At 42.1% G+C, this 23,608-nt stretch overlaps 1 protein-coding gene across 3 annotated transcripts in view; it reads right to left on the bottom strand.

Moving 5' to 3' along the window:
• Stxbp6 (syntaxin binding protein 6) overlaps positions 1 to 14,319 on the bottom strand; it is a 247,991-nt gene extending 233,672 nt beyond the window's left edge. The window contains exon 1 of one of the 3 annotated variants that reach the window (XM_060368316.1): positions 14,190 to 14,319. The gene's annotated coding sequence lies outside the window, so the exon portion shown is untranslated. Of the gene's footprint in view, positions 1 to 13,577; positions 13,882 to 14,189 lie in introns of those variants that run through there. The other 2 variants (XM_060368317.1, XM_021652412.2) reach the window with 2 other exon arrangements.
• Positions 14,320 to 23,608: the final 9,289 nt, after the last annotated feature.

The raw sequence follows: 23,608 nt of genomic DNA, 5'->3' as shown, positions 1-23,608 counted from the left end.
CCACATGGTGGCTCACAACCATCTATAATGAGTTCCGGCGCCCTCTTCTGGTGTTCTGGTGTGCAGGCGTACATATAGGCAGAACACTGTATACAAAAGAAAAGAAAAGAAAGAAAGAAAGAAAGAAAGAAGAGAGAGAGAGAGAGAGAGAGAGAGAGAGAGAGAAGAAAGAAAGAAAGAAAGAAAGAAAGAAAGAAAGAAAGAAAGAAAGAAAGAAAGAAAGAAAGAAATCTTTTAAAAAAGAAAGAGAACAGAAAAGAAAAAGATAGAGACCAGCAAATTATCTTAATGTATGATAAAAAAAAATTTTCTTAAGATTCTTACATGCAGCTCTCAAACAGTATGTTATTTTTGTCTTCTATGTCCTAATGCACAAAACAAAGATTTCCAGTGGCATACTTAGGATAACAGACTAACATCAGAGTAGAGACATCAAGGTCACTCTTGAATGCTAAGGAGGTAGAGGCACAGCGCAGCTCCAGTCAGCTCTAACTCTGGAACTGTCCTCTCCCACTTTCCAGCCTCTTCATCCTTCTGAGAATCAAGATCCTTAGCACCCTGTCAATTTGAAATTTGCCTTGAGGACACCAGGACCTGAGTCTAAAATAATCTCAACAAAAAATAAACTGAACCTTTCACTTATCTTCAGTCTTCACAGTCACATGGATCAACTCATCCACTCTTTTACAGATGGATAAGTAACAAGGAATGTATCTTTAAGTATAAAAGATAATATTTGTTGAATCGGGGCAAAGAAAGAAAAGTAGAAGGAAAGAAAGAAACTAATTTACCTCTATATGAGCATTTACCAAGAAACAGTCCTTATTTGCCAAGAATCAACTGTCATCCTGGGGCCTGCCCTCCCCTTAGTAACAGTGCCCACTAGTGGTAGGGAGGACTACAGGGCAGAAAGAAGATCATAATTAAAGATCATCTTTTTTAATTTATTTTTTATTTATATAAAATTTATTTATTTATTTTTTTTTTTTTTAATTTTTATTTTTTTCTTATCAGTTACATTTTCTTAACTCTGTATCCCGGCCGTGTCCCGATCCCTCATTCCCTCCCAGTCCCTCCCTCCCTCCCTCATCTCCACCCTGCTCCTTTCCAAGTCCACTGATAGGGGGGACCTCCTCCCCATTCATCTGATCCTGTTTTATCAGGTATTTTCAGGACTGGCTACAAAGCCCTTCTCTGTGGCCTAATAGGACTGCTCCTCCCTTCGGGGGTGGGGAGGCCAAAGAGCCAGTCATTGAGTTCCTGTTAGAAATAGTCCTTGTTCCCCTCACTTTGGGAAACCAATTGGTTACTGAGCTACCACAGGCTACATCTGAGTGGAGGTTCTAGGTTATATCCTACATGGTCCTTGGTTGAATGTCAGTCTCAGAAAAGACCCTGTGCCCAGATATATTTGGTCCTTGTGGAGCTCCTATCCTTTCCCCATCAGACTAACTCCCCTTCTTTCTTATGATTCCCTCTACTCTGCCAAAGGTTTGGTCATGAGTCTTTGCTTTGAAAACACTGCTAGTTAGAGTCTTTCAGATGCGCTCAGTAGACTCCTGTCATACGTTCAATGCACATCCCATCTGTCTTTCTAAACGAGGATTGATCATCTTACCCCATGTCCGCTCTCTTGATTATCTTTTTTAGGTGTATAGATTTCATTATGTTTATCATATCTTATAGGTCTATATAAGTGAGTATATACCATGTTTGTTTTTCTCCTTCTGGAATATTTCACTCAGAATGATCTTTTCTAGATCCCACCATTTGCCTGCAAATTTCATGATTTCCTCCTGTTTGATTGCTGAGTAATATTCCATTGTGTAAAAATACCACAATTTCTGTACCCATTCCTCTGTTGATGGACATTTGGGTTGTTTCCAGGTTCTGGCTATTACAAATAAAGCTGCTATAAACATGGTTGAGCAAGTATCCCTTTTGTGTACTTGAGCGAACTCTGGATATATACCTAGCAGTGGTATAGCTGGGTCTTGAGGAAGCACTATTCCTAATTGTCTTAGAAAGCGCCAGATAGCTTTCCAGAGTGGTTGTACCAGTTTACATTCCCACCAGCAGTGGAGAAGGGTTCCACTTTCTCCACAACCTCTCCAGCATGTGTTGTCGCTTGAGTTTTTTATCTTGGCCATTCTGATGGGTGTAAGGTGAAATCTCAGGGACGTTTTGATTTGCATTTCCCTGATGGCTAATGAGGATGAGCATTTCTTTAAGTGTTTCTCTGCCATTCGATATTCCTCTACAGAGAATTCTCTGTTTAGCTCTGTTCCCCATTTTTTAATTGGATTACTTGGTTTGCTGCTTTTCAGCTTCTTTAGTTCTTTGTATATACTGGATATTAGTCCTCTGTCAGATAAAGAGTTAGTGAAGATTAAAGATCATCTTTAATTCATATAAATTTTTAAATATAACTCCAGTGAACACCTACGGGCACTGTTGTTATTAGACTCATCTTAAAGATGGAACAAGCTGGATTTTATATGAATAGAAAAACAGAGATTAAGTGCTGGAGACTCTAAATAGCTTTGCATGTTTCCTGAGATTCACAGCACAGCTCTCTCTGCCTTTGGGGTTACACAGGATTTTTCTCCAACTACACTAACTGGCATACCGACTGCCACTTCACACCGAGCAAACACGGCATCTTTCTACAGAAACCCCTCCAATCCTAAATGAAATCAGCTGTCTGCCCCCTCCCTGTTCTAGGGTCTGCTCAATACCTGCTGTAATTCATTCTCCCATGCCTTACATAAGCTAGGCCTACTTAAAATGTGGTGGTTTCTCTTAGAAATGTAGCTCCAATTGCTAAGTGTCTGATCTGACTTGATAGGCAGCTCCTGGGGTGACGGTTGCAGGTTCTGACAACACTCAGCATTTGCTCATTATTATTGCTCATTCAGTAGTCAAGGGTTTCAGCAGTCACCCTGCTCTTGGTTCTAAATGAAGCAAGAACAAAAGGACAAACTCTTTGTCTTCTTTTCTAATTTTGTAAAGTAAGTATATAAATAAGAGAATTCAAGGAATCCATAAAATGTCCTTAATGCCTGCTTGTAATTAATATTACAGTGACTGAAGTGAGGTCTTTATTCCCAAACCAAGAACTTAAACACTTGCCAGAGAACTGTAGATAACTGTGGCTATATAGTTAACACAACCAAAGCACAGGGAAACAGTGTTTACTGTACTCATCCAAGGCCATCAGTTGGACCTGACCGACATCTCTCTCAGAGAATAAGGATGTGGGAGGGCCTTACTAAACCTACCACAAAATATACCTTGTGTTTCCTCAGTGCACTGTTACATTCAAAATACAAAGCACTATTTGCACATTTTTCTTTTGGCAGGAGGTGAATAATAAGTTAAGGCATCTGCCAGCCACTCCAGTTCTGCTATGTACACATGTATACACATGAGATAATGTAATCCTAAAGAAAGCGGTCTAGATACCCATGCCAGGTAGTCACAGCCAGTGGGGGACAACATCGCTATGAATTAGTAACACCCACCTCTTCGAACCCCTCCCGAATCCTCTACAGGAGTTAAATGTAATATGAAAACAAATCTCTCGGCCAGGTGATGGCGGAACACAACTTTAACCCCAGCACTCAAGAAGCAGAGGCAGGTGAATCTGCCTCTGATGCCAGCCTGGTCTATAGAGGGAGTTCCAGGACAGCCAGGGCTACACAGAAAAACCCTGTCTAGAAAGAAAGAAAGAGAGAAAGAAAGAAAGAAAGAAAGAGAAAAAGAAAGAAAGAAAGAAAGAAAGAAAGAAAGAAAGAAAGAAAGAAAGAAAGAAAGAGAGAAAGAGAGAAAGAGAGAGAGAAAGAAAGAATCCTTTATTGGAGGAAATTTTCATAAAAATGTCTGCATTTTTTTTCATGTGCTTTGTTCTATTCATGGAAAATGAATGGAATGAAATAAAATCCTAATCCTAATAGAAATTGTGAATATCTTGTAATCCACAGGTCATCTCTGAAAAGCAAGGCTATTGAGATTAAAGCTGTGGCAAAGAAATATCACGGCTTCTGCCTTGATGCTGAGGAGCCTCCAAAGAACTCTGCAGGCTCCTGAGCTGCCACTGAGCAGCTGAGAACGGGTGACTTCCTTCTCTCTCCCTTCCAGCAGTATTCCAGCAGACCCTGCGCTCAGGAGTCCAAGAGGAATGAGAGCCTACAATACTCAGGTGCACTCTGTTGTCTCTGGCCCTTTCTATTTCAGGGCAGCCGACTGTCTATAAGAAAATACATTGAAAGCAGAGCTCAATTCCCAGCACCTACATGGCAGCTTACAACTGACTATTACCCGTAGTCCAGGTTTTCTGAAACCCTCACACAGGCATATATGTAGTAAAAACACCAATGTACATAAAATAAAAATCCAAACACATTAATATTAACATTACAATATAAACATTCTAAATATTGAAAATCCCACAGTCTTAAATTCAAACACTTAAAATTCTAAAATAATCTCTTTTTTTAAGATTTATTTATTGTATATGCAATATTTTGCCTCCATATGTGCCTGAAGGCCATAGTAAGGCACTAGATCTCACTATAGATGGTTATGAGAAACCATATGGTTGCTGGGAATTGAACTCAGGACCTCTAGAAGAGCTCTTAACCTCTGACCCATCCCACCATCCCTAGTCAGTCTCTTTTAAAATCCAAAGTCTTTTAAAATCTCTCAACTCTGGATTCCTATAAAATCAAACTTAAATAATTTACTTCAGGATGAATGAACCAGGGCACAATTATAATATCCACAAAGCAAAACCAACCTCTGAAAGTATAAATAACTCAATTTTTAAATATCTAGGATTCACTCAGGATCTCCTGAGCTCCTCCAAACGGCTCGTGTCACCTCTTTGGATCCACCCTATGCAGCACACACGGTCCGTCTTCTAGACTCCAGCTGGCTCTACCACTGCTGCTGTTGGTGGTGTTCACCCCACTGTACTGGCATCTCTAAAGTGCTGGAGTCTCCGCTGTAACTGCACTTCACTTTCACCAGCAGCCTCTCCTTGGCTCCCTTCAGGCACTACGGTCCCGCCACATGTGCCTCAGCTGCTTTCCATGACCCTTTCACACCTTCAGAACCAATACCACATGGGTGACTCTCACACTACCGAGTTCAGCTGCCAGCAGAGTACAATGTTGGCCACTTCGGGAACAGGGCTTATGTGTGCTAACTCTGAAGAAAATTTCACCTCAACGATCCTGGCCTCCTCTTAATCACAGCCATTTCTTGCCCTGGCTGATCAGCATCCATTGTCTGAGCAAAGCAAAGGTTTTACTTTAGTGGTTCTGGTCTCTTGTTAATCAAAGCCAATTCTTCCACTCCAGCTGACCAGACACCACAGATTCTTCACACAAAGGTAGAGTCTTTGCTTCTTCCCCTCTGAAATTTTGCAGGCCAGTTTTTCATTGCCTGAACTGCTCTCAATAATCTTATCTTCCAAGCTCCTACAGAACAGTACACTGAACTCTCAACACAATGGTTTTCTAGCCCAAAACACAAAGTCCTTCTACAATCTTCCCCAAAACAATAAGTCTGTCACAACTGACCTCGACTGTCCTAGTATAAACTTGTTTTAGTTATGGTTTCTATTGTTGTAATAAAAAAAACCATGACCAAAAGCAAATTGGGAAAGTTTGGCTTACACTTCTAAGTCCATCGTTGAAAGAAGTCAGTATAGGAACTCAAATAGGGCATGTATCTGAATACTTTCCACTTTCAAGAGTTCAGCCAGAGTGGGGGACACGGTGTCATGGGATCCATTTATCACCTGTACAAAAGCAGTGACTCTCAGGCTGTGACAACTGGAAACTGGTTAGATTTACTGACTGTTGTCTTAAAGACTGTACTTATATCCTGCCCCCCACCCCCCCCAAAAAAAGCAAGAAGGCTCTGGAGATTGAAAGATAAACATAATTTCCTACTCCCTTCTGTTACACATAATAAAGGTGATAGAAACAGAACAAAAAATCAACAATCCCAGATCACTTGTAACTGCTGGGTTAGCTCATGTGGGCAGCCAGAAGAAGGTATCATTCTTAGTCAATTCACCACACAGGAAGCTGAAACTGAACAGCACCCAGCACAGACTCCAGGCAGAAGAGCTCCAGTCACTGAGGGGTATCAATCCCCACTCTCGCTTCAGTTGCTCACTACTTGGCCCGAAGTTGGCAAAGTTGCCAGATTTTTCTCAAGGCCACTGGAAAGCAAATATTTGCAATCTTAACCCCAGAAATTTCTACTAGGACTGCATACCTGTGTGCGATTTGTTCCCTTTAGTTTGTCTCACTTGCTTCAGGGATTAAAGTCAGTAAGAGAAGGCATGAGCCCAGCTAGACAAGGATAGACAGATTCCATCTCACCCAGGAACTGTGGCACCAACTGACAGCTGACAGGAATAGCCTTCTGCTCAGCAAGAAACTACTCACAAAAGTAGATTTAAAATGACCCAGACTCAGCTGAGAGAAACCTCACCAAAACTATGGTAATATAAACAGAAAAATCTTCCCTGAGAATTATGATTTAATTTCATAAACCATTTTCCATGCCAACCTATGCACACAAGTAAAACCCTTGTACTTTCATATACATAGTTTGTTGTTTTTGCTGTTTTGGGTTTTTTGTTTGTTTGGTTGGTTTGGTTTGGTTTCAATTTAGCTTTCAACATAGGGAAAGGAAAAGGCAAACAGCATTGCTATTCTGAGACATTTCTTACCCTGGTGTGGAAAGAAAACTGGCCCACGTGGTAATTAAGTTGCCAAAGTCCCATAGCAAACAGATGATGGAGCCACATTTCACATTCTGCTCCACCCAATCCCAAAGCTGCCTTCTCTGCAGTGCATTCTCTTTAAGTGTGACACATGAGGATAACAGCATCTGCATCAACCCCAGGTTGGTTAGAACTGCAGAATCTCAAGTGCCATAGTAGCTGGCTGAGCGGGAGTCAGCATTCCAAGATCCCAGGCCACTTCCAACATTCTGCTGAGCACCGATACAGCAGAAAGAAGGTATCCACCCGCAGGGCAATTGCCTCAGTCCCAGGAGTGTTAAACATGCTTAGCATCATGCATGACTCTTCGCCCAGACACACTGATGCTCGTTCACACTATACCAATTAGCACATGAAGGTCTGAATACAGTTAGACTTAAAACAAAGAGGGCAATCTTAAGAGAATTCCAGGAAGCAGTAAATGACCCTAAATGTCTACCACAGTCAAACACAAAGGAAGAAGCTCAGCAAAAGCTGCCAGGCCATTAGAGCCCTTGCTGGCTCAGGATCTGGAAGCCCAAATTTGTTTCAGGAGGGGAACCTAGAAACCGGAAGACACAAGAAGACCACAAGACCCTGACCAACCCTAGCCCAGAGATAAAGGGACAAAATCTTTTCAACTCAGGGGAAAAGAAGTTTAATGAAAGTTCACAGAGAACCTTAGCACACCCACAAACAAGGAAAATTGAATAAGCCAAGATGTTTTTTTTTTTTCTAGGAGCATAAGCTGACCTGAAACTATAACTGACTGTTTAGGCCACTTTTAAAACTCTTGGGCTACCATATACTTTTTCATGTATTTTTTTATTAAGCTGTAATTAATATACCACAAAAATTACTCTCTTAAAGTAGATAACTCAATAATTTTCAGAAGTTATATAATCATCACCATCTAATTCTAAAACATTACACCAGCCCCCAAAGAAAATCCATGTTTACCAAAGTCACTTTGTGTTTCACTCTCTGATTTCAAACACCCTATCTTTTCTTTTCTGGATATTTCATAAAGAAATCATACAACATGTGACTCCTGTGTCCTGCTTTTCTTCACCCAGTAGGCTCAAGGCTCCTCTGTGCTATAGCATGCATTTTTGTGGCTAAATTGTTTTCCACAATATAGATATACTATGTTTCATTTATCCAGGAGTTGATGGAGCAGGGTTCTTTTCATTTTTGAGTTCTATGACTAATGTTGCTATGAATATTCACTCACAAGTGTTTATTCCAACATGCTTTCACTTCCTTTGGGAATATACTTAGAAGTGGGATTCTTCTTTATGTAGCCAATATTTAACATGTTGAGGGACCATCTAGCTATTTTCCAAACTGACTGCATAGTTTAGCTTCTACGATTACTTTACAAGAAGGATCAGTTTCTCCCTAAGTGTCTTTTTGGTCACTACCATACTGATGAATGGGAAGTATCTCCTTGTGGTTTTGATTTACATTTCCTTGCAGACTAATATTACTGAACAAAATTTCACATTTTTCTTCAAAGAAATATCTGTGCAAATCCTCTATCTACTCTTGCTGGAAAGTTCTTATCATCCAGCGTCCTTCAATGGAGCTGCTACACCAGTTCCACTGTGCAAAGATGACTCTGGCTTATCAATAATTCCTACACTCCCTCTCTGACCCAGTCCTCCCCTTTGCAATCTCTCTGAGGGTTTTGCCTCCTAATGCCCACAAACATCTTTCCTGCCACTCTCAGAACCTACCTGTAATCTTAGTGAATTTACAGAATTGAAAAGGCTTGCAACTGGTTTTTGGACTACCACCACAGAATCTTAAGTCTCTCACTAAGCAAGGCACCAACTTTTGTCTCATGTGCCTTGAAAATCATCTACACAGACACAACTGCTAGTCTCCACAGTCCTGCAGTATCATACCACCAACCTAAAATGCTCTGCATCTGCAGGAGAGTAGGGTTCCACCACGCACACTATCATATCTCCTCCCCTTCATGGAGACTTTCTTAGCTACCGTAGCCTAACATTCTCTCTCTACAATATCAACTAATCATCATTTATGGAGTTCATTAACCAGTCACTAACAAACCACCTCATCCATAATAGTATTACATATCATATTACAATTATTGGCACATCCTAGTTAGGTAATACATCCTCAAAGATACACACACAACCTCAACAATGTTCTGTGTTCTGGGAAATTCTGACTAGAATAAATATGAATGAGTATTTGCTGAGAGTGCTCAGTGGAGTACATCGCAATTTCTTCGATGTGATGGTGCACATGTTGGGAGTCTCCATGTGAGAGGAAAATAGGCAGTGCTCCCCAAATTGATTTGTCCTTTATGGGAGCACACCTATTAACATCCATTCCAACACATTCAGAATTGCTGAGCTAATCCAGTTGCTGCTTAGTTCTATCAGCTGGACACCAGTGAGAAGAAACCAGTTTATATGTGGGAAACAAAGTACACTTGCTTTGTTTTCTAATGTCACCCACTGGTGGACACTTTTAAAGCAGGCAACACTAAAAGAAAGCAAAGTATATATGGGCTCATCATGTTTTAAGCTGCCTAGTTTCGTGAAACTGTTAAATGTTAACGTAAAAAAACAAATAAACAAATATATATATATATATATATATATATATATATATATATATATATATTTTAGTTGAGCTAGTGCATCGTCACCGGGATTCTTTGTTTAAAAGCAGTCTCAGGAAGTCTGAGAATGGTGCTTCTGGACTGGGTTTTGACTCTCTGTGACCCAATGCCAATAGTGACAACCAAGGAGAAATGAAATATGATAATTATTGTCCTACAATAGACTTAAGAAGGGAACAAAGACACCAGGGAGTTACTGCTGAGAAAAGTAAACAGGCAGTGACAAGAAGGTGAAGAGGGGGAGGGGAGCGGACAAGACAAAACAGCAAAAAGTAAGGGTAACAGCCAAAATATACACATCAAGTTATGGGGAGGGGTTTCAAAACAGAAATGTTCCTGCTAAGTGGGAGAAACCATCTAAAAGAACTACCAAATCTTAAGCACGGCAACTGGTCCTTCACCAAGTGTTGCTTCCAGTCAGGAAGGGAGGCTTAGGCCTTCTGTTTTATCTTCTAAAACATTAAGTGGTACACTTGAGTTTTTGAATAGGCTTCCGATTTACTGGTAAGTTTTCCCACTGTTAATCATTTTATTGCTAAAACAAAGCACAAATGGAAAGCTGAGATAAAGTCTGTGGGTGAGCCGGATTTCTTTCCGCAGAGCAACCTAAGTAGTGAAAGTGTTGACTGACCTCATAGATCCATGTTTGGGTGCTGCATTATATAAACACTATTCCTTCCTCAGGAGCACTCCTGCTTCAAGCAGGCTCCTGGTGACTTCCTGATACAAAGTAGTTAAAATGCAAGACAACAATCTAGGTCACAGCAAGTCATAGTAAGATCTCTCTGCACAGGTTCCTCTGTAGTGTGGGAAACAAGGGAACAGGCTTCAAATTGAGTCTACACAATGCTAAACGCTATTTTACCCTGTCACCCCTGCTCATGATGCATAGCTACTGCAGAATGCCATAGGTCACTGCCAAGGCCTCCAAAAGGTGTGGAAGGCCTTGGTTAAGTATGACCACCATGGGTCAACTGGCATCAGGTGCACTCCACACTTCCAGAGGAAACATTACTAAAAACCCATCTTAAATGTGCTTACAGATGATTTTTACCTGCCCCAATACCACACAGTTCCAGCCATCAAGGCCATGTGCAAACTTTCCACAAACATCCAAGAGCCTCAAAAAAGGAAATAAAATACTTGTTGGACTTAACCCATTGTATTAGTTTATTTTCTGTTGTGTGATAAACATCACAACCAAAAGCAACTTGAGGAAAAAAGGATTTATTTGGTTTACATGTCCCAATCATAGTTCATCATTGAGGGAAGTCTGTGCAGGAACTCCAGCAGAAACACAGGCATGATCCATGGAGGAACACTGCTTACTGGCTTGCTCACTGTGGCTTGTTCTACTTGCTTACTTAAAGAAGCTAGGACTATCTAGACAGGGTGCCACCATCCACAGTGAGCTGGGCCCTCCCACGTCAATCATAAGCTAAAGGATGTCCCACAGATTTGCCTACAGGACAAGAGGATTAATTCCTCAGGTGAGGGTCCCTCTTCTCAGGTAACTAGTTTGTGTCAAGTTGATAACCAGCACACATATATAAAGATCGCCAACTTCTCTCTACCAAAGAATGATCACCATGTCTACCAAGTCTCTAGAGACTAAGGACTTGAAAGTAAGAAAGGGCATTCTTTCTGCTGTAAAATTACTCAATTGAAAAGAGCAGTCTTATCTTTCTGTAAAATTATCCATTTGAAAAGGAAGTAGAATTGTTAAAACTAGGCAAGGGAAGCTGCCACACGTCCTGGAGTTTAAAACACTTAAAGCAACTTCCTAAAGCTCCTGGAAGAAACCCTGTCTCCACTACAAAGAACTAAAATCCTGATAATTTGGAACAGCCCTCATCTCTTTCTCCCCCTATACAAATGGGTGATTCTATAGCCAAGGCCTGAGGAGCAGCCTTAGTACCATCTGAATCTAGTTACAAGTACAAGCTGCTGTAGCTCTGCTCTAAACTTAGAGAATCAGAGACTGGCAGAGAAAGCCAGCAAGGCCTCATGTTCACATTTGAAAATCTCTGCTCTACGCTCCAGGTGTATTTCTGGGGACACTTGGGAGCCTCATTAAATCTTAGTTAACTGGTTGGCATGTAATCTCTCCTGTCCTTGCCTCTTAAGTGGGTTTTTAATCTCACACACTAATTTCACCAACGAGGAATTGAGTCCTTAGTTCAAGGTCACCATCAGAAGCCAAGTAGGAGCTGCGTCGCAGACTTGCTGATTTCCTCATCATCCTGAGATCACAAAGGAAAGTCTTGCTGACTCAGACAATTCTGGGGCCCAGAACTGTGAAGGATGCTAAGGCAGGTTCAGTGATCTCCTCCATTACACTGCACTGCCTCCCTCAGACAGAAAAGAGGGGTTTCCAACCCACAGAATCAAGAGAAGCTGTGCAGGTGTGTGTAACTAGCTGTTTCCACAGATTTCAGCAAGGAAACCTTGTAGTGAGGACTGCGTAGTAAAGGGGTGGGGGGAGACTTGGCTCTTTGTTATAATCAACAATAAGAGACTTTTAAAAACTGGGTGCAGTGCACCAAGACAAAACCTAAGCCATAGACACTTCTTTATGTTTTCTTAGCTCTCTTCATTTTCATTATGTCATTCACGTCTCACAGTGGAATTGGAGATAGGGTCACCATCATCTCCCATTTATTAGAAAAGCAAAATAAGCAAACAACTGAAATTCCAAGAGGCTAATACCTTGTCCACAGGGCCTGTCACCAGGGAAAACTTGAGCTCAGGTCTGTCTGACCCTAGAATCTGTGTAATATAACTGTACCATGGGGTCCCTACAGCTGCAAATCTTCCCCAAATGCACAATCCCCAAGAAAAACGCAAGAGAAAAACACACAGCAGAAATGGTGAGCTTCTAAAATACCGGCACTTCATCGGAGTGAGAGTTCCTTCAAAAAACTCCACACACAGACCCAGCAACCAAGGTGTTCAGCCAAAAGAGATGAAAGGAGAAAAGAAAAAAAGAAGGAAAGGAAAGAGAAGAGTGAGAAGCATATTTCTAGCCTGCACAATCATTTTCTTCCCATATCAGCCTCCTAGGCAAGGCAAACCACACACAAGCAGAGCGAAGCTCCTCCACACACCTCAGCCCTGCCCCCCTCACCCCACCCTGTTATGACAACTCCGCTCTGACTGGTGTGGAGGCAAAACCCGAAAACTCAAAACAAGAAGTGAAAGAGTGAAGCCAGGGGGAACGTGGACATCCTCCAGATCCTTGCAATATACATACTGGCACTTCCAGGGCCTTGGTGTCTCCCAGAGACCTTAGGAGACAGAGTAAAGAAACAGACGTTCCTCTGCCCGGGCTGTTTCTTCCCACAAAGTCCGGGTTGATGAATGAAAAACAGGAGCGGGCTGTTAGGAAGTTCAAGGCAAACAAGCTCCCATGTACTACAGAACTGGGCGCCATTCTAAACTCTCTAACTGGCCTTTGGGTCCTGGGGTCTGTGATGGTGTAAACCTGGGAAAAGTCAGGGAGAAATGCAAGCTATCCATCTACTCCGCCTTATGGGTGAGCCGGATTCTGGAGCTTTCTGAAAGAGACTTTGCAGCCCAAGGCTTTGGCCAAGCCCCTGACCATTTTTTGGGTTGGGGGCAAGGGGAAAAAAATCACAGGGGGCGGAAGCGAACCCCGTGAGAAGTACCCGCCTCAGTTTGGGCAGCAATGATCTTCCTAGAAGATGCCAGCATTCATACATTGGGGTGATTCGCTGATTTCAGCGGAGAGAGCACCGGCTAGGGGCGCAGCGACCCACTAAGTTCTCCAAGCAGATCCTTTGGGGGCCGTTCTGCCAAGCCGACAGTGCAGACCTAAGGGTTCCACCACCAACTTTCTGGGAGAAATCTGCCCTCCTAGACTCTGGCCAATTATTGCTAGAACTCCCGGTCCTGGGTTAGGGGAGCAGCAGCGACCCAGACCCCTTTCCGAGTGCACAAAGCAGCAGCGCCAAGCGTGCAGCCCCCTCTCCCGCCGCCCTACAACTTGCCCGCGCTGCTCTCCGTGCGCCTACCCTCTCGGTCTGCCCCGAGGCGCGCATCCCAGCCGGCAGCTGCGGTAGCTGCAACTGGACGCCCGCCGGGTGGCCTGGCCTCCCCACACCCGGAGCCTACCGTGCAGCCTGGCTCGTGCTCGGGCGGTGCCTAGTGAGCGGCACGCGTCCCAACCGGAGACAGTGCTCTCCCGCGGCTGCCCCGCGCGGAGATCCGGGCTGCGGACCAGGCTGGGCCGGCTCAGCTGCTGGCTGCTCTCTGCTAGCGGCTCCCGCGCGGGCTCCTGCTGCGGCGTGCGAGGAGGGAGGGGTCGGGGAAACTCCTAGCAACTCCAACTCCCGGCTCCAGAGCGCCAGCTGCAGCCTTGCGCCCGCCCGCTGCCGCCGAGTGCGAGCGAGCAAAGCCAACCTGCCCCCGCCGCTGCATGTGAGCATGCCCAGTGCGGCTGTGGGCAAGCCACAGCGCCCTGGCCGGGGGCAAAGATCGGTGGCGGAAGGCTCCGGGCTTCGCCGCAGGCCCGCAGCCCGTGGGACAAGTGGGAAGGGGGGTGTCGGGGATCGGGAGAGCTGGTTGGCAAGTGCAAGGCAGTGAGAGCCGCACGGGTTGTGGGAAGTTTGTGGGCTGGGAAAGGTGGGCTACTTCTGCGAGCAAGTATTCAAAGGACAAACAGAAAACAACCTACTACAGGAATGTGGACCCAGCAGGTGGGGTTTTAGTCAGTCCCAAGCTTACCAACTGTGACGAAAATCCAAGAGCTAATGGGACCTGGCAAACCCAGTAGATGAGTAAAGCAGGGAGGAGGAGGCCAGCTTGAGAGAGCTTCCCAGGAAGAGCAGCTGTCCTACTCTAAGAGTCCATGGCTATCATTGAAAGAATCAGACCTGGGTTTGCCGAATTTCATTTCATAAATAAATAAGTGGTTAAAATATAGCAAAATATCCTGGTTATTGAATCTTGCCAGAGAATTTGAAAAAATAAACACTCTAACCAAAAGCCCATGGCTGAGTTCAGCGGCTGCTCAGCCAATCTGAACCGAGGAGTTCTGTGAAGAGGTGCTGATTGCCTGCCCACGGTGGTTTAGAAGGCGCTGGAACGGATTCAAGATGATTCAGACTGCCTTCAAAGTGCGACGGGAAATAGGTTTTCCAGACAGACTAGAGCTAGTGATAAACGCTGGAGCAATCAGAGGGGTAATTAATGAGAAAAGTGGATTTGAGAAGCAACTTTGAGGACATTTCAGGAGTATAAACACCTGAATGGGAGCTCACTGCAAGATAAGCTAAACTCAGTCTAGCAGCTAGAGCCCCTCAAAGGTATTTTAGATTCTGAAGCAAAAGCAACATCTTAGTACCAGTCCCGCCTTTATTTCAGATTTTGATATTTTTTTCACCATGCATTTTTGCATTGGTTTCTTTTTTTTTTCATAGTGCATTAAAACCTCTAATTACCGAGGTTTTTGGCCGACCTTTCCCTTTGTGTCCTACCTCATGCTGGCCTGATGTTCCTTAGCAAGATTTAGGAAAAGCAGCAAGATTTAGTATATTAAGGTGGACTCAGAGGTCCTGATTGCTAGTCTTATTTGGTAGTATTTTATTGCAAATACTGTATTTGGTAAAACGTGTTGGAACTTTATTTGGTAGAACGCCGGGTGGGGAGGGGCAGGGTTAACTGTATAATCCAAAAATAATGTCTGAAAGCACATGTCAAGCGGTAGTTAAGAGGATAGTTCAGAGAAGAGAGAAGGTTGCTTATGACATGATCACTGTTTTATAAAAATCAGAGGCATTTTTCCTGATAAAGCCATTCATGTTCTGCTTATCTCTGGAGAGACACATGGTTGGTTTATCTTTTTAGCAAAAAGTAATAATCGGTTGGTTTTTTTTTGGGGTTGAGGGGGTGTCTTACCATTTCTCCATGAAGAATTTAGGTAAGAAAGTGACTTCTCTTTCAAGCTGTGTTTCCCTCATCTGTCAATTAGAAGACAGTTCTCATTTATGAGAGGTTTAAGAGAAGATGCACAATTATGGGGTTTTTAAATAGTGAGAGTTTATGCAATAAGAAAGCATTGTCTTTGATCATTATTTGCCAAATCAGACTTGACATACAAGTCCTGCTGCATTGTGAAGGTTGTCAACCTTACTCTTCTTCCTCACACCTTAACTTTTATCTTTCTCCTCTCTGCCCTCGGAATTGAAGTTCTGCACAAGATGGCTGCCCTCTGTACAAAGTGCTGTCTAACTCATGAACAGTTTGTGGAGCTCTTCAGCTAGAGACCTGGGGCTTACCTCAGTGCTGTTCTGAGCCTCTCTGCAGATGAGCTCCTCAATTGCTCCTTGCACAGAAAACAGGCTACCCTTTATCTGTTGGAAGTATTTTAAGCATGCAGAACTCTCAAAGAGGGAAAAATGCTTGAGTGCTTACACAGAAGTTTTACAAATGAGGAAGTACGTGGTGATGGACCTATGTATAACAAGTAGTTACAAATATTTGCAAAATAAATAAAAGTTTCCATTATCAAACTCTTCCAGATCTCTGTTGTACCTCTGTTGTACCTAGCTCAAATTTTATAGCCCCTCTGTTGAGACCTACTTTATTTCTTAGCATAACTATAGCTCCTCTGTTAACACCTGCTGTAGCCTTTAGCATATCAGAAGCCATTTTGCCTCCAAGTGTCCATTTTGATTATGTCTCTATGGTTTCACTTCTCAAACTTTGTATATTCTGTTCCTGGACATTCTCTGAAGTCACTCTACTGCAGAACCAATCAAATTAAAGGTCAGTTAGAAATACTTTGTCTAGCTAGCCAAACTGATAGACTGTTGCTTCCTGAACCTGGATACCTGGTTGTTACCTAGTTGCAGTTTTTTTCCAACACCTGCGTACAGTTTTGTTACCTAATTGTTAGCTGGTTTCAGTTTTTTTCCCCTTTTTCTGTGTTTGTGTGTGTGTGTGTGTGTGTGTGTGTGTGTGTGTGTGTGTGTGTTTAAATAAAATATCTACATTAGGAGCAGACTGACCTCATAGTTTGGCTCCATATTTGAAGTCCAGATTACTGCCCAGGGCAGTCAGTTCCTGTTTATCGGTCAATAAACATCTGTTGAGTTCAGTCCGGTGACTGAGTGGTCAGTGAGTGGCTATTCCTGAACCTGTAACACCTCCCTAGTCCCAAGAATTATTGTTTCAAAAAATCATAATAATAATGTCATCAAGAACAAGAACAGGATGTAAACATTTACATAGGGAGGAGCTCACAAGAAAATTACTTTGCTTGCATTTTATAGTGTGTATGTGTGTGTTCCTACACATTAAGGGTTGAAATAACTGCCTAATGCACTTCATCTCTCTGCTTAAATATTAAAATAAAAACATTTATAACATTTATATGAATAAATAACAAATGGTATTTTTTAAAAACACAGTTCAAAAGAGCTTTGTACAGAGTGAAACCAGTTCCCACCCTATAAAAGGCTAGTATTGTGTTTCTTGCATATAATTATAGAAATGGCCTGTGTGTGTGACAGCCAGCACAGAACTTATTTTTTCTTTGAAGTTTAATCTTAAAATGATAGAAAGGAAAAAGGCACTGTAGTTCATCAACCTGCAAAGTTAAGCACTTTTGACTTGTTATTATTTTTGACTTGTTATTATTTTGTGAAAAAGAAGGAAAACATACAAGTGATATTTCCTTCTTCCTTTGTGGCATAAGTAATCTCATCAATGCAAGGACACCCGACCCTTTTGTGGGGATTAAGTAATAAAAAACAATGAATTCATCTACAGTGCGCTAGGACTCACTGTGGACCTCAACCTAAAACTCCCATGGATTTAGATGCCATAGGCTATCTAAGGCTGTAATAGGAAATGCTGCCTAAAAAACAAATGGATTTGAGCCTAGTGGCTCATTCCTGTAATACCAGCACCAGGGAGGTAAAGACAGGGAAACTGCCATGAGTTCAAGGGTTACATAGCCAGACCTTATCTCAAAAGCCAGTAAACAAACAAACCTGCTAAGTGATAAGGTCACAGTTTCATGCAGAAGACGGAAGCCACAGCTTCACTTAAGATATAATCTAGGCATATGGGACTAGAGACACCTGTACATGTTTTCAAGTTCTTCTACACAACATAGCTAGTACCTTCTCAAATTTCATTCTGATGGCTTGAGTTTCGGTTAAAAACAACATAGGAATTTACTAACTTACTAAGTTTTTAGTTGAAAATATCAGGCTACCACTTACATTAACACAAACTCTCAGGTACCTGAAGTCTCCCTTGCTCCAATCTTGTTTATACCCCTTTTAGAGCTATTGGATTCTGGTTTTTAAGCTGCAATTATGCATATCTTCCTACAAATGTGATGTCAGTAGCCCCAAGGGATCTGTTAGATGTCTGAGTTAGAGCTCCCAGGATTCCCTCAGAAGAGGGGAAAATCCCCCTTCCTCTTCCAAAGAGAACAGCAGCAGGACCTTAGTCCCAAAGTAGGCGGGGAAAATGTTGTCCCCTGTTTGCTTCTTCTGCACTTTTCTTTCCTTCCATTCCCCTGGGAATCCATCCCTTTTCCTCATCTAGCCTTAGTTTCTTCCATCTCACTTAGTTACTCCCCACTCTTAAAAATTAATGCATGGTTAGTGTATTGAAGATGAGAACTGAATAGAATAGCTTTGTCAAATTAACCTATTTTGTCAAATTAACCTATGCCTATGAAAAGTGGAGACTGACCACTTGTCAAAGCCATCTAAGATTGAAAGGCCAATTTATTGTTTCAAAGAAACGATGGAAAGTGACAAGAAAGCTGTAACTTGGAGTTCAGTGGAAGAGTGATTTCATAAACATGCACAAAACCCTAAATTTGAGCCTCTGATGCACAAAACTGAAAAATATACTTACATACATACATACACACACATTAAAAATAACATATACATATGATGATAAGTGAGAATTCTGCTATTAAGATACAGATAGAACACACTGAGGAAGGAAAGAAAAATTTGCCTGTCATTTTGTACTTTATAATTCTTTTCTTTAGCACGGGCCCAGTAGCACAATGAATAATTGTTTTCTTTCTTTCCTTTTTTGTTTGTTTGTTTTTGTTTTGTCTTGTTTTGTTTTTCGAGACAGGGTTTCTCTGTGTAGCCATGGCTGTCCTGGAACTCACTCTGTAGACCAGGCTGGCCTCAAATTCACAGAGATGCCCCTGCCTCTGCCCCCCAAAGTGCTGGGATTAAAGGTGTGCATCTCTACCTTTTCTATTTTTCTTAAACTATTCTCCTAAAGTTTTAGGTTTTTTTTTTTTTTTTTTTTTTTTTTTTTCTTAGTGACTCTCTTGGCAGTTGTAGGAGTGTCTCAGGCTTATGAGAGGCCAGTAGCTGAAATAGGTATAAATTACCTGTAAATTGGGAAATAAACCTGTCACATCTAGTGATATCTACTTACTGAAGACTAGGAAATGTTCAGAGTTTAGATAGACATGTGTTTCAGATTTTTTCTAGTCACAGAATAATTAACCTTAGTCTGAAGCTTTATCTAACCATGACTATTCTAGCTGGTTTATAGATTGTGCTCCCCATCTTTTTTGACTTAATTCCTTTGATACAATATTCTGACTCCAATGTACTAACTGAGTGGTTTCATTTTCTTCTGTTCTGTCAAAAACCACAATAAATATTGACTCTTTACATCAAATTTTATGAACTTTGGACCACCATGCTGAACAATCTCTGAAAGAGCTGGCTCTGCAGTTTCTTCTCTCACACCTTAGTAGGTCTTCCACTGCTCTTCAAACTTCTTTCTACCTCTCTGATTATATTACTTTATCTTCTAAGATGCATCAGAAAATTTATATGCCACTGTACAGATAAGGCCAATGTGAACTAGAAGCAGAAACAAATCTATGGGAGAAGGAAGATGAAAGCAAAGCAAATTTTTATCTTTATCTTTATTAATTTATTTATTCAGTTTACATCCTGATCGCAGAGCCCCTCCGTCTTCTCGTGCCGGTCTTCCCCTCCCAAACCCTCCTTCCCTTCTCTTCAGAGAAGTAGAGATTTCCCCATGGGTACCAATCTGCTCTGGCACATCAAGTCCCAGCAAGACTAGACACATCCTCTCCCATTGAGGTCAGGCAAGGCATCCCAACTAAGGGGAAGAAAGCCAAAGGCAGGCAACAGAGTAAGAGACAGGTCCAAGTCATTATCTTAATTAATGGTTTATGGGGGATGGTCCAGCCCATTATGAGTGGTGCCATCCCTGGGCTGGTGGTCCTCGGTTCTATAAGAAAGCAGGCTGAGCATAGCCATGCGGAGCAAACCAGTAGCTTGGCTTTCATAGCCTCTGCATCAACTCCAAGCTCCAGGTTCCTGCCCTGCTTGAGTTCCTCTCCTGACTTTCTGATGATGAACAGTGATATGGAAGCATAAGCTGAATTAACCCTTTCCTCCTGAAGTTGCTTTGGTCATGGTATTTCATCACAGCAATAGTAATACTAACTAAGACAGAAAGTATGTGGAAAGATTGAGAGAAAACTTAAAGCTCCTTGTTTATGCTACTACCTGAGATGATTAAGCTTGCTAGCCAAATCCTGGGCTTGTCTGTAAGGAAGCCTCTAGATTACCTTAGCTGAGATTGCCCTGAATGTGGGCAGTAGCCTTCCATGGGTTGCAGTCCCAGACTGAATAAAGTAGAGAAAGCTGGGAGGAGTGTGGTCAGATGTGTTACATGTGAAAAGAATCTATTTTCAATAAAAATTTAAAAAGAATAATAAAATAAAACAGAGAATGTAAACTGGACCCTAAAATTCATCCTCACTGTTTCCTGTCCACAGGTGCAGTGTGACAGACTCATTCAAGTTTCTGTGTCATGGCTTCTCTGCTACAGTGGGCTACTCCTTCAAACTATGAGCCAAAACAGTGCTTCCTTCCTGAACTTGCTGAAGAGCAGCTGCTAACTGTCCTTCCTTCATAAGAGTTGTCCAGTGGCTGGTATGTAGAAGCAGCATGCTGTCATGGAAAAGGCATAGATTTTATATCAGACTGACTTATGTCTGAAACTTGTCTCAGCTCTTAATTTTAGAATCTTGGGCAAATTTTCTTCCCTATGGGATATCTTATCTCTAAAATATGTTTATTACTATACACAGGTGGCTTTAATGGGTAAGCAAGAATATGTACAATATTCTTAATATGGTGTTTGGCACACACAAAATGCTCCACAAATATTTCTTCTTCAATTTCCTAACCATTTGTCTTGGTAACTGAGAAAAATAGGAGAACAATGATGTATTTAGAGTTTCTCATCCAAGGAGTTTCTAGGAAGTGTCGGTCACTTGCAATAACCCAGATGCAATTGTGATATAACAAGAATAAGTTTATATACAGAGAATGTACTTTTTAAAAATTCCACCTTTCCTTGTCCAGATCTCCCAACATCCCCACCTGTTACTACAGTTACAAAGAAAAGCCAAAGTAGATAGATTCTGATTACAGTGGTTTCAGCATTTGTTCTTTTTAGGTTTTGACTCCATTAAAACCTATAAGAAATTGCTTCTGTACCATAATGTAGTCTTAAATAGTGACTACGTCTAAATTTCGATAGCAAATGTGGCTCTTTCCACAAGCGTGCCCACACTAGCACGAGGGCCTCACACATGATGGGCAAATGCTCTATTACTATCTCTCAGCTAATATTTCTTAAATCATTTGAATTAGAAGTCTTAGGGAATAATATGCAACAGAAAAAAAAATACATAAAAATTATATGAACTAGTCACCTTATCATGGACATGACTTGTAAAGTAAATTCAGTTATATAAACAAACCATGCTAGTTGCTGATTTATTTATTGACTTATTTTTTAGTATAAAACTATCTTGTCTCCATCATGATCCAGAAAAGCTGTTAGGCTATGAGCTAACAAAGAGTCTCCTATTCTGCCACAAAACACATGAGTCACTAGCCGCACAAAGCTACTGTCTCACTCAGCATTTCTGGGCTACAGATTTCAAGACGACAGACCAGCACAATCCATGTTTGATCTGGACAGAGGGAGAGGTCTTCATGCTGCTCAGGGCAGCAATTCCTTTTGTATTATGATCCTTGAGCCTGGCAAGGGCCTATCAGTGAAAGAAACTCACGCTGCCTGCTGAGTTTCTCAGGCCCACGGGGGTTGCACATGCAGACTCTGCACTCTTGCCTAGTCTTGGAAATGCAAGTCCTAGGACATAGTATTTAAAGTATGCTTCTTAGAGAAGAGGATTAGAATATTTGGGGTGGGGGGGGACAGTAGCATGGGGGGGTGAGTGTGATCACACTCCATTGTATACATGTGTGAATTTCTTTTCTTGGACTAGCAGTTTCACCGTAGCCTGGGATCTTGTTAGGAACGCACTCCCAATTCCAGACCTGCTGGATCAGAACCTGTACTTTAACAAGCTCTCCAGGTAACTCATTTACACATGAAAGTTTAAAAAGCACTCTCCTGTAAAACCTAGTGGAGAAGGACTAGAGAAAAACAAAAAGCACTTTAAAGGTGAGATCAATTTTCTTTGCCCTTGATGTCTTGTCTGACTCTAATCTCCAGGCCCTGACTATGTATGTTTAAACCCTACCCTGTCTTTCTTTGAGCTGTCTGCAATGTCTCCTCTATGAGAAACTGTCCTGATTACATCAGCCAGAGCCTTTGTCCACTCCCACACCTGGACCTACCTCTTCTTTGGCTAACACTGTAAATACATGCTTGGGGCAAATATCACTGAAATCTTCCTGGAACCTTTTATTGTTCTGAACAGTGGCTAGTGGTGGACAGAGACATACTGAAGAAAAGAATTATTTATAAGAAAGAAAGAAGGGAGAGTGAAAATCCCAAATACTCAATTTTACCAAATAAGACTCAGGAGCCAGATGCAGAGGTAAAAACCTGCCAACTCAGAGAGGCAGAGAAAGTACCCAGCTGACCTTCCTTCTCAGCTGACATTCCAGAAATAAAAAAAAATCCTTCCTAATTCAGCTCATGTCCCAGAAGAAAAAAAGCCAAAATCCCCTTCTTTTCCACACTGCCTTGAATACCCTTCAACTCAATGACCCTTGCTTCTATTTACTCCCTGTCAGCTGGTTTCTTACTCAGCCACTTGACATAGGGTTAACTTTAATTAATCATATATACAGAAAACTCTTGGATTAAAAGTGTGTGTTAGGGCTAAGCTACACCACAACCACTTGTTTACAATAACCAGAAAATTCTTGGGTTAAAGGTTGTCATTCTCTTCTTGACAGGGGCCTGGTTCTTGCCTGGGATCTAATAGCTTTGCTTTTGGGTTGAGAAAGGGATTTCTGTTTCTTTCAGGGATAGGTAGAGCACTTTAGGGTGAGGCCCTAGTGTGCTAAGCCTGGTTGCAGAAAAAGTTTTCCACAGTGTTACATCTTAGCTCTTTTAGCATGAGATCACCGTGGCAATAGTAGCTCGTATGTTCCAAAGCCTATGGCAGTATCAAAGTGTTACAGCTCTTGGTCAAGCTGCTGTGCTGAACAGGGCAGAGGTGTGGGCCAACGCTCATGCCTGGTCCATGTGCAGCCAAGACACATACCTGGTGAGGCCCAGGCCCAGTGAGAAGCAACCCAGTGGGGATGAATGATGAACCTCAGACAGTCTTGAAGTGAGAAAGTGTGAAGCTTTATTGTATAAAATCAAGGGCAATATAAACCCTGGGCAGAGGGAGAGATTTCGAGGGTACATGTGTTTGATTAGGGGATCAGGGATACATATGGTCCTATCACAAGAAGAAAAATTCAGTACTTAATTATTCTATGGTGTGGAGGGATCTCCAAGGACAATTAAAGGTCACTGCTCTTTAGCAGGTGTGAGACTTTTCTAGGAATTCCTAGATACTTGCTAGAGCAGTTTCCTTATCAGAGAAGGGCCTGGCCTTCTCTGATTATTTGAGGATTATGTGATGATCCTTACAAGATCTGGAATCACCCTGATCTGGGGAGACTCTTAGAACCCCACTGAGAAAAGGGAGTCTATCATCATAGACCGAGCACAAATAATTGGCTACCCAGAGATGACTGACTTCAATCTTAAACAAACATGTGTTAGGGTGAGCCAGACCAAACAAGAAACAGGTTTTTACAATCTCGGAGTTCACAGTGGGATCA

This window comes from Meriones unguiculatus, chromosome 15 (genome assembly GCF_030254825.1).
Source record: "Meriones unguiculatus strain TT.TT164.6M chromosome 15, Bangor_MerUng_6.1, whole genome shotgun sequence".
Classification (NCBI taxonomy): domain Eukaryota; kingdom Metazoa; phylum Chordata; class Mammalia; order Rodentia; family Muridae; genus Meriones; species Meriones unguiculatus.
The sequence above is the reverse complement of the archived record's forward strand: the minus strand, read 5'-3'. Positions and strand labels throughout refer to the sequence as shown.